We start from the raw sequence: 11474 nt of genomic DNA on the forward strand, positions 1-11474 counted from the left end.
CAGGCGCCAACGCGCCAAATGCGCCTAAAAAATCGGCCATGGCGCCTAAAAAATGAAGGCTCTGCGCCAGCGTGGCCCCTAAAAAGTGCACCCTAAAAATCTGGATTTTCACAGGAAGTCACATAAAGCAAGAAAAACAAATCTGTTTGAATTGAAAAAACTCAGAATTTTCAGCACTACAAGTGAAAGCTTTTTTTTTCTATTCTTCGCGATTTCATTCTTAGTGCTTTTGACTTCGCCAAGTTACAGCTACTGACTAGTTCTGTTACGAAAACATCTTGCGTCTAACTTTTCACTGAATGCGCCATAATATATAGGCAAAAAGTCAATTTGGCTCCTAAAAAACCTTCAATAGCGCCTAAAAATCGGGCTTCGTGCGCCACATGGCTCCTGAAACTCAAATGTGAATTTCGAACTCTGCCCGTGAAGTCACGCGAAAGTCATGAAGAAATTTTGGCTGCTGATAGAAGGAATGGGAGGTGATTATGCTATAAAGGACTATGTGAAATGGGATCATACCTAAAGAAACTATTTGCATAGTATTGTGTGACTTATAGTTCTTTTCACGCTGAATGTGTTCTAATTCACGCCGCGACAAGTCGACAAGGAATTGCTCATCTATACGCTGTTAACACGCGTAAATCTGCGTCCAGCATATCCTGTAAGCTCGAATCGTTATTCACAAGTGGAGCTTTTTCACCACGCACGCAGAGGAAAAAGTTCATCCAAATCTCGTTAAACGGCCAGTCCTCAATTTTTCAAGCTATCGGTCACCCGGAAACGCCTTCAAATGTACAACTCTGCAACCTACATATCCCGAAAGGTCGAATAGTTGTATTCACGAGAGAAGCACGTTTTAAGTTAATCGGAGGCTCGTGCAAGCTGCACGAGCACGAGCTGCCGAGTTGTAATAGACTGGTTCCTATCTTTCCAGCGAACGGTCATCCAAAAACGCCTTCAACCGTGCAACTCTGCAACCAACATGTCTTGGAAGGTCGAATAGTTGTATTAACGAGAGGAGCGCGTTCTACTCTTGGAAAAAATGAAATGGTCTGAGACTCGTTCAATACGATGAGCGCAGAAATGAGGGATTTTAGGCTTGGAGGAATTTCCTCAAAATGTAATGAGAGGGATTGGGGCGGTATTATTTATAATTGGACGTATTTCTGCCAAACGGAACTATGTGCACTGAGACATGAGCCCTGAGACCTATATGAATGTATGCATAACAATGCTCACGTCACAATGCGCATATAGTTCCATTTGGTAGAAATACGTTTAATTATTCTGGGTCAAGCTCATCTTAATTCGCGCATTAAAGTTATCTGGGAGGGGGGCGGGTAAAACGGTAAGATGTATGGAGCGGAAGGAGGACCGGGGGCCGCCTACTTACGCATAATAAATGAAAAAATAATTGTTTGATGAAAATGTTGGATTAAAAGCTGCAACAACGAGACAAATTTTAAACCAGAATGTAAGAGTACGAATATTTAGTTGATTGTGCAACATCAGATACTGCTCCCGAAGTGCCACTAGAGTCAAGATATCATTTTAAAAAAACTCCTTGATGAGACATAGTAACCTCCTTTGAGAGGTTTTTGAGCTGATTTGTGAGGAAGTATAAAAGAACCAGAATAAATAGCTTTAAACTTGGCATTACCCTTTTTAACTTACATACCTTGCCATCGATTAGGACATGAGAAATGAGTCTTCAATCACCATCAAATACGGCTTGTCTCACTGCAAGGCTATAAATTCGGTTCCAGGTGATCCTGAAGAGCAGAATGTTGGAAATGTCAAACCGGTCACTTCCCTTTTATCTTAATTAGTTCACTTTTGGGAATTGTTTCCGCTCGACAAAGGATTTATTCGAGACGGAAAATAGCAGCAGCAGATTAAGGATTATGTACATACTTCACAGATTAGTACTCGATTCTTACATCATTATATCACTGGTAAGATACATCTGAGATCGAGCAATGTTTTGCAATGCGGAATTCTCGAACTTTGGGAGACGCATTTGCGATTGAGATGTCAATGACTGAGAGAAATGGAAGAAAATGCGAGCCTGTGCTGACACTTTTTAACAGATTCTTCACAATTATTTTATTTCATTTTTTTTCAATTCTGAATTCACAACTCTTCATTCAGACTTGAATCGAACAAGGAAACATCACCCGGAATGGAAATTCCAGATTCTCAAAATTTTCGTCCTTTTTCCGCCCTCTTCCCCTTCGTTAAGCTTTTGTAATGTTGGACCCTATAATTTCACACATAGTACGAGGGGCGTTCAATAAGTAAGTATCCCCCCTCTCTAAAATCCATAAGAATGGACCAATTTTAAAAAAACTTGGGCTCAAAATCTTCCTTAGGATATTTTGAGTTCAACGAAACAAACCGCAACAAAATCGGACCATGTGCGGCCGAACGCGAGCCGTTTGAACGCGCCGAGGTGCTCGACGCTCCCGCCAAATCCGCGAGGATTTGAAGTCCGCTACAGGAGAAGAGCTTCTCTGCCAAAGCCTTAGTCGTTCATCACTGACGAAAAATCAAAGAAATTTTTGTAGAATAAGGGGCTTACCTCACTTCTCCACAAAACCAGCTCGATCCAAGCAAGTCTGATACTGAGACTAAGACTAAGAGAACAGCTTTTGGATGCCTCGTGCGTGGAAGTCTTTCAGCTGACCGCGGATGAAAGAGTGGACGGCTTGTTTGACCTCTTCCACTGATTCAAAATTAACTCCTCCAAGTTCAGATTTCAGGAACGGGAATAAATGGTGGTCTGGTTTGCTATTTATTATCGTATCTGAAATCTGAACTCGGAGGAGTTAATTTTGAATCAGTGGAAGAGGTCAAACAAGCCGTCCACTCTTTCATCCGCGGTCAGCTGAAAGACTTCCACGCACGAGGCATCCAAAAGCTGTTCTCTTAGTCTTAGTCTCAGTATCAGACTTGCTTGGATCGAGCTGGTTATGTGGAGAAGTGAGGTAAGCCCCGAATTCTACAAAAATTTCTTTGATTTTTCGTCAGTGATGAACGACTAAGGCTTTGGCAGAGAAGCTCTTCTCCTGTAGCGGACTTCAAATCCTCGCGGATTTGGCGGGAGCGTCGAGCACCTCGGCGCGTTCAAACGGCTCGCGTTCGGCCGCACATGGTCCGATTTTGTTGCGGTTTGTTTCGTTGAACTCAAAATATCCTAAGGAAGATTTTGAGCCCAAGTTTTTTTAAAATTGGTCCATTTTAATGGATTTTAGAGAGGGGGGATACTTACTTATTGAACGCCCCTCGTAAAAAATGGCATTCTCCAAGATCGTCCTCTCTCCTGGACAATAACGAGGTGTTAATGATCGAATATAGATTTTTTTCCATTTCAAGATGTGGCCCATTTTGAGGTGCTCGTGCGAACACCCTGTTTATCGATCCTTTTCGACAGGTTTCAATGACAGATCAATTGACACATCGCAAAGCCCGACAAGCCGAGCCGCTGCCCCTAGAGCGTTACTTGACCCCCCTCCCTTAATTTTCATTCGGGAAGGGCGGAATTTTCAATTTTTTGCACGCTGAGCGTGAGCCCAGCGTTACGTAACGAATTCGAGCGTGGGAGGGGGCTTTGAAAAAAGGTGCAAAATATTGAAAATTCCGCCCTTCCCGATTGAAAATTGAAGGCGGAGGTCAGGCCAGTGCCACGTGATTTATAAAAGGGTTGCAGGACTGTGTTGCAAGGGGAAGGGGCACTGGAAAAAAAAAACAAAACATTGGATCTAGAGTCCAGACTCTTAAAAACATCGACAAGAAAAAATACTCTTGATTCAATCAGATTTAAGCTTACTTCAAGAACCAAGCCTCTTAATTTGAGCGGTTTTCCTTTTATTTAAGCTTAAATATGATTGAATCAAGAGTCCAGTTTCTTGTCAATGTTTTCAAGAGTTTGGACTCTAGATCCAATGTGTTTTTTTTTTCCTAGTGGGGGGGTCAAAAAATCGGATAAAGAGCGTTACGTAATACTTGAAAGGCCCCTCTGTTTACGTTTATCTCGGAATCAATGATCTCCTCATGACCTCATTTAGCGAAGGAAGCCTCGATTTATTAAGAATCTCGAATCTCGATTGGTAAATTTGAGCAGGCAAACGCGAGCACGTTCCCGCCTCACGGTCGCGTCGTGGCCGGGCGATCAATCAAAAGATGAGCGGGCGGCGGCGGGTCGATGCACGATGCGCCGCGGCGCAGCGGTGGCCAACCGTCGAGCTCGGGCCGGGTTTAATCAGTCAAATCCGGGGCTTAATCGGCGCCTTAATTGGCGGTGGGCGGGCAGGTGAGGGGGGCGGGGGCCGCGAGGGCGGGTCCCGCGCCGCCGCCGCCGACCAATCCCGGCTCGCCGCCGCGGGTCGCGGGTCACCGTCGCGACGGCTCCCCGTTTCGGCCCCCCGCTCCCCCCGCCCCGGCCGCGGTCCGCCCCCCGCTTTATTCGCGCCGCTGCTCGTCGCCGAGGGGCTGGCTCTTCGAACCCCCCGTTTTTTACTCGTCGCAATTGGAATTTATCCTCCTCGGCGCCCTTCGCTTTTGAGCTCCGTATTTAAAGCGCCAGATAAATGAATAGCGCGCTTCGGAAACTGCCCAAAGGCTGGTCATGAATTACGAAACGCGATTTTCCCGATTTTTTTACACTCACTCACCCGTTTTAAAGCGATCGTAACGCTGGTCCAGACACCTACGAAATAATTAACCCCCCCCCCCCCCCTGTTTTCATAGGAAAAAGCTCGAAAGAAATTTTCTCAGGGTGCGTTCATAAACTGCGTAACGCACTTTTTTGGCATTTTTGACACCACCCCCTCCCCCCTGTCAACGCTTTTGTGACGTTGGTACCTTTCGATTACAAAGTAAAAACAAAATGGCGTAGCACTCTACTGGACTCCCTCTCCCCCCTAAAGCGTTACTTAATTTATGGACGACCCCTCGCACCAAAAAAGGAGGGAAGGCATAGCTTCTGTTGATTTGAAAGCTCTGAGTTTCGAGAGACAAGAGAGAATAAGACCAAAAAACTATTGTATAAAAACTAAAAAAGAATAGAGGAAAAGGTAATATCCAGTATGTACAAATTGTTACGAAACGCTGAGCTTGACACCACCCCCTGCCCCTTACCCATTGTCACTCTCCGTCAGAAATCATGATTTTAGGTCCAAAATTACCGCCGAAATTTAGAAGAAAACGATGATTATCTCAAAATTTTGGAGTTGGGCGTAACTCGGAGTGAGAGAAATTTTGAAGAAAACTTTAGGGGTTGAAAAAACTTCTTTTGAGCTATTGAACACGCAACCGCAGTCTGCGTTTTAAATTGGGGATTTTGCAAGTTGACAATTCTCTTTTTCCCCTATTTAAATACTTATAAAATATCGAATTTTATGGTGGGGCGAGCTGCCTCATCAAGAATCGATTGTTTTACATACTTTTAAATAGAGGCAAAACAGTGTTGTCAATCCAGTATTTGAACTTTTTCCAGCGATGAGAAAGATCCCGTGCAGACAGAAATCAATTCCACACATTATAGTTGTAAAGCTGTAATTACACCATGAGTGCAAAAGCTAGAGGTACGCATTACCGTAGAAAGAAAAAAAATCCAAATCGATATTGAGAAAGATCTAGTCGACTTGAACTGACAATGAGGCAATTCAAGGTATCCACCTGGCGTAAGAAAGCAACTTTTTTTTTCACATGAGCACTAATAAGAATGGGATTATTCGAACGAAAGGGCTCATTTCAAACAATTTCTTCCGCACTTACGTCGTGGGCGAAATGCAGTAACTTTTGCCCGCGCGATGTGCTTCGACGTGAGGTTTCATTCTGCCTGGCTGGGAAAAACGACACAAAAACATTCGAAAGTTGCCAAATTACCTCTAATTTAAAAGCATTTTCTTATTTTTCATGACATCGTGCCAACATCATTGTGTAATTTTTCATACGGTGTTATTCAAATTCTAATCTCATATTCCACCTATCTGTAGGTTTCAGAGGAAAGTTAGTTTATAGTTTTAGTAGGCTTCGTTCAACTGTTAAGAAGAGCAGGAATGAGACTTTCCTTATTTTAAGGTGTTGGGAAACTTTTTCAGTGGGCAACTCTAAACGTGCTTTTCAGTCGCACAAAACGTAGTGTGACAAAATAGCGCCTGGCAACCAGCCAAAAATGACGCAAAATTTCCTAAGATTTTGTATGTTTTTTACCAATAGAGAGAGTCACGTAACGCATACACTGACTCCGCTCCCCCTCGTAACGCTGGTCTAGAGCGTTACGTTATTAGAACCGCATTAAGCAGAAAGGAACCAAGCCACATCAGCTATCGCCAAATTTAATCGGCCTCTTTAATTTTTCACATGAAGACGGTTCTGCGGATTTTTAGGCAAATTTCAGTGAATTTTCTGCCTAGTACGAAGTAAATTTCTTAAAATTTTCAAAGGAATCCGCACATAAGTTATCTTGTAAAAAATTTCATTGCTCGATTAAATTTGGCAATCGCTGATGTGGCTTGGTTCCTTTCTGCAAAACGCGGTCCATTTATGAACGTGATGCTGAGATCAATCCTCCCTCGTAAGTACTGCCGTGATAGCGAAGATAGCAGTAAGTGCATGCTAGGATGAACCTCGAGAGACATAAAAACATGTGTTGATCATGGCTTATACAGAAATGCACCTACTGCTCTCTTCGCTATCACGGCAGAATAGCAGACAGTGGCGGGGCGTGAATTGCGATACATCGATTGATTTGTCATTCAAACCTATGGAAAAGGATCGATAAACTGGGTGTTCACAACGAACACCTTCATAATCGATTCTTCACCATAGCTTCAAATGGAGAAATATCGATAATCGATCATTCGCGCCACGCCACTGATAGCCGACTTGATACTTGAACGGCCCCTTATCAGGTTTTGAATGCCCATTCTTCAAACGCGAAGGAAAGGAACAATGCGGAACACCGGCTAAAAGACGGGCTAGAAAGTGAGGCAGCCCAGGAGGAGGAGCCAAATAAGGACGTCAAAGGCTCTTGGGTTTAGGCCCGAGCACGTTATTATCGAGCTCGTAAAATAGACGCAACTGGACAAACGGCCGACGCGACGGACGGTAGTTAATTTCATAATAAGTCATCACCACGATTAGAATGAAAAATGGCCCCTCGCGAGATCTGAACACCACGCAGTTGCATCTGCATACGCATACCAGTACTCCCGCGTTGAGGAAGAACGCCGTATCAGCATTCAGGCGTTGCCATATTTCCTTCAATAAAGAAAACGAATTTACTCGAAAATTTTTGAATATTTTTCCCTCTAATTTTCAGACAATTTTCTTCGCAATTTAATCTGAAATATCTAAAAATCCCAAGGAAAAGCATGCATAACTATCCTCAAAAATACAATTTTCATTCTGGGGAAATCTGGCAACTCCGAAATGTGCGTACGGCGTTCTTCCGTTTTGCACGGTAGAATACGAGCTCAGGTAGAAACCACGCAACTGCATTGGGAACTCGGAGGCAGTGGCGATTCGTGTAAGTCGCCCTCCTGACGTAAGGGCGTAACTATATTTCGCGATGAACCCTGTTGTCCATAAAACTCAATGCTTTACCGGGCTCATCTCAAATTGTAGTTACCCTCCTTTGTTAGGCAAGCAACGAATTGTTTTAAATGCGTGTAAAACAATCGATTCTAGTTCGATTTTAAAATCGATATTTGTAATGGATTCCTATGAGAAATTATCGATGTTGCCAAATTGCGAGAATATCCAGATACGCGGTTTGGCGGCGGAGCGGTGGTCGCAGTAGGCATCGAATGGCACTTGAAAAATGTTATTTACAACCGGTGCCGCGGAACCAGTTGGAGCTCCCACCCACCGGGCCGCGCGCCCCGGCCTAATCGCATGATTTATATGCCCCTTGTTAAACTAATTATAACCCTACATTACACATCTCGCGAGTTCTCATTACTCTCCACCGAGGAGTAATTATTAGCGTCGACTTTTCTGAGTTTTATTATTTTCCCATGCTTCATTGATTTGCAATGCGCGTCTCGCGGCCCGGCCCGATCCCGGCGTTCGCCCCGCGCTTTCCTCAGAAACGATTCCAGGTGATAATTGAAAGGAAAGCTCCCGTTTTGAGAGCTCATCGCAAAAAGAACGGAACCAAATTACACTGCTAAAGAGGAACGCCGTGTGAACATTCGAAGATTGCCAAATTTTTCCGACAAATATTTCTGCAAGTTCAACGAACATTGTAAAATTAATGTCCAAAAGGTAGTAGCATTGATTAATGTATTAGGTAGCCAAGTGCTAGAAATGATGTAAATCATGTGAAATAATGAATTAATGTAATGTGTAATGTAAGGCTATTTCTATCACTCGGCTACCTATACAATTGAGGAGCTTTCCGGAAAAAGGGCACATAGTAAAAGATAGCTTGTGAAAACAATGCATCTCAAGTTTCCATCATTACTTTCCGGTCACTGATGATAACTTATATCGCAGGTTGGATTCCCAATTTCGAACGTAAATCACAGTCAGTGGCCATAGAATAAAAATGGAAACTTCAGATGCATTTTTCTCAAACGCGATTTTTTGCTATGTGCCCTTTTTCCGGAAAGCTACTCAATTCAATGTACATAATATAAATAGCTATTTTTCAGAGGAATCCAGCATACTAAGATCCAGACACTTCGAACGGGGCGGAGGGAGGGGGTGGAAGGGGGGTTCGGAGGGCTTCCCCCTTTGTTTTGAAATTGTATATCATGTAGTCGTGTGCAGTTGGAGTCAATTTCGTCATGAATAATCCAGTTACCAAATACAAGCGTCCTTCCTTCCTCTTTCCTTCGTTCCCTTCTTCTTTCTCTACTTCCTTTTTCTTCTTTCTTTTTTTCGTTCCAATCCAGAGCTTTGAATCCGCTGTGCCTTCAATATTTTGCGTATAAAATATTTCAAATTTTATTCGGTTGTACATACGGCAGCTTCCCACAATTTTTGGGATCTTTCGAGAGAGGCGGTCCATTGAACGTCACAGACCGCCGTTGATGGAGACAAAATTTTTAGATTAGTAATTTTTGATTCACGAGTATGGTTATAGTAGTAATCGGATTTCATGCCGATAACAGGGAAAGGATCCAAGGGGAAGGCTGTAAGGGCGCATACCTCCCCTTCCCTTCCTATTCTCCTGAAAGAGAGGAAGCAGTATACTAGGAAAACACAGCAAGAAGGAAGGAACGGAGGAAAGAAAAAGGAAGGGCTTAGACTTGGTAATTATTCACAACGAAAGGACCTCCAACTGAATATTAGGTGCTTTCCAATTTTGAACATTCTCTGGGGGTTGCCACCTGGATCTCCCCCCCCCCCCGTTTGAAGTGTCTAGATCCGTCTATGGCCGACTGTATCATGTCCTCAACATGGCCAATTTTAATTTCAGAGACTTTTCCTCGGAAGTGACCTTTTTTAACTACAAACTTCGGCCCCCATCAAACCGGTTTCGCTTAACACTTTTATCGTTGTGAGTCACAAAATTTTCATATAGAAGTCATTTAGGCTCTGGTATTCCATGTGTAATGTTTGGTTTTGGTGGACTTAGGTCCCTTTTCCCGTGGACGATTTTATGACACGAATGTTTTGTTTTCAGTTACATTCGCACGGATTCAACTCAAAAAATCAAATTTTGTCGACAAGAAACGATGCTCTGAGTAAAAATAATACCAAAAGCAAAATTTTTCCAGCGTGGATTTTAAAAAGTCTAGTAACTTTAAAATCCAAACGACTCAAAAATCTCGCATGGGCACCGCGCTTTCCCGCGGCAGAAAAGCATTGGGTTGATCCCTCGGATGGGCTCACCGTGTCCAGGAAAGCGTGCGGTGGAAGTCGGAGGATAGCCGTGGACCAACGGGTCGATAAATCGAGAGCGCGGAGATAGTAATGATGATTATCAAGGCCGGATTTTTTTCAAGGTGTAAGGGCGAGTCCACGGTAGCGATGCAGTAGCGACCGGCAGAAAAAACCCGGGTCTCAACCTCAACCGGCACAAGTTATGAGCGATGCTCCGCGACCCCGGGGGGGGGGGGGGGCGTCGCGGGGCCACGCTCTTCCTTTTGTTGACTTGGCGTGCCGGGTCGCGCCTACGGGGTGTCCCTGTCCGCTCGTCCCCGTCCCTCGCCAAACGCCAACTCGACGCGCCGTTCTGATCGTAATCCGGGTGGAAGCCAACGGGACTTATCTACATGAATCCTTTTAAAAAGAAAATGCGGGACTGTTGGATCATTCAAGGACTGACTTTGAGACAAGGTGGTACAGGAGTAAATTTTGGCGACAACTACAACGTGTTCCCGAGGTTAAAAGCTGAAAGAGAGACAAGCCAAATGTTTACCTTGAAATTTAAACAGCATTCCTGCCACCCAAGAATGAAAAACAGGGGCATTTTCAAGAAAATACATATAGTAAGTTGGAATTTTTTAGCCAACGTGCGTTTAAAAATCAGCATAAAGCTGATTTCAATACAGAGTGTTGAGCTGGTGTTACTAGTGTTGCACCAAACAGCATATCTCTCTGAGGAAAAATTGTGCTCTTATGAGCTTCTTCCCTCTGTATTCAGATTTTCAGCTTTATGCTGATTTTTAACGCGCGTTGGCTAAAAAATTCCAACTGACTGTCTTACGACTCGTCCGTCTACGGCAATCAGTTTCTGTACATTACATTTACTAGTTTTCTAAAGAAAAATTAAGAAATACCGGGAAATCTGCAACGTCGCAAACGGAGATACGTGATTTCGAACTATTGCCATATTGATATGCCTACTGTACGATATGCAGCAAGCGTCATGGGTATAGCTAGTTCCACGGACTTTGACTAAGTAATTTGCCTTCATTTGATCGGGTAGGCAAAAATGGCTCCTACATGCTGGTATAATTGTATCTGTCCCCGTACATGTTTTTGACCATCCAAATGATAGCACCACGCGAGGTATTCCATGTCATCTTGACTCGGTATTCGCTTTGTAAAAGCAAATTGTCATGTTGTGTCATCAAACGTGCAGTTTGTGTAGCAGTACTTTTTTCATTGGTTCACTCTACCGCATAAGTTCGATCAACGAACCGAACATTCGATCAAACAAACTGAAAGAGTTCGGTTTGACAAATCGAATAGTCGAGATGATACGGATCAGCACCGAACGTACAGTTCATATGACCGAACTCAGTGTCAATTGAATTACATGTTGCAATAAGGAACCACTAGTTCGGGCCCATTTTAGAAACAACATATATGCCATTGGTTTCCTTATGCAGATATGGATTGCACTTTGCAAAAAGGAACCAAGAGCATTCCATTGTCGCTGAGATTGTGCAATTTTTTTTACCTTGCAAATATAAACCGATCATCTGAACAATTTTAGCGGCTCTGGTGCTTGCACTAGAGCTGCTATTCCGGACGGTCCCAGCTGGGGAGTATCAACGGACCATGTTACA

The sequence above is a fragment of the Bemisia tabaci genome, chromosome 4 (assembly GCF_918797505.1).
Source record: "Bemisia tabaci chromosome 4, PGI_BMITA_v3".
Lineage (NCBI taxonomy): Eukaryota > Metazoa > Arthropoda > Insecta > Hemiptera > Aleyrodidae > Bemisia > Bemisia tabaci.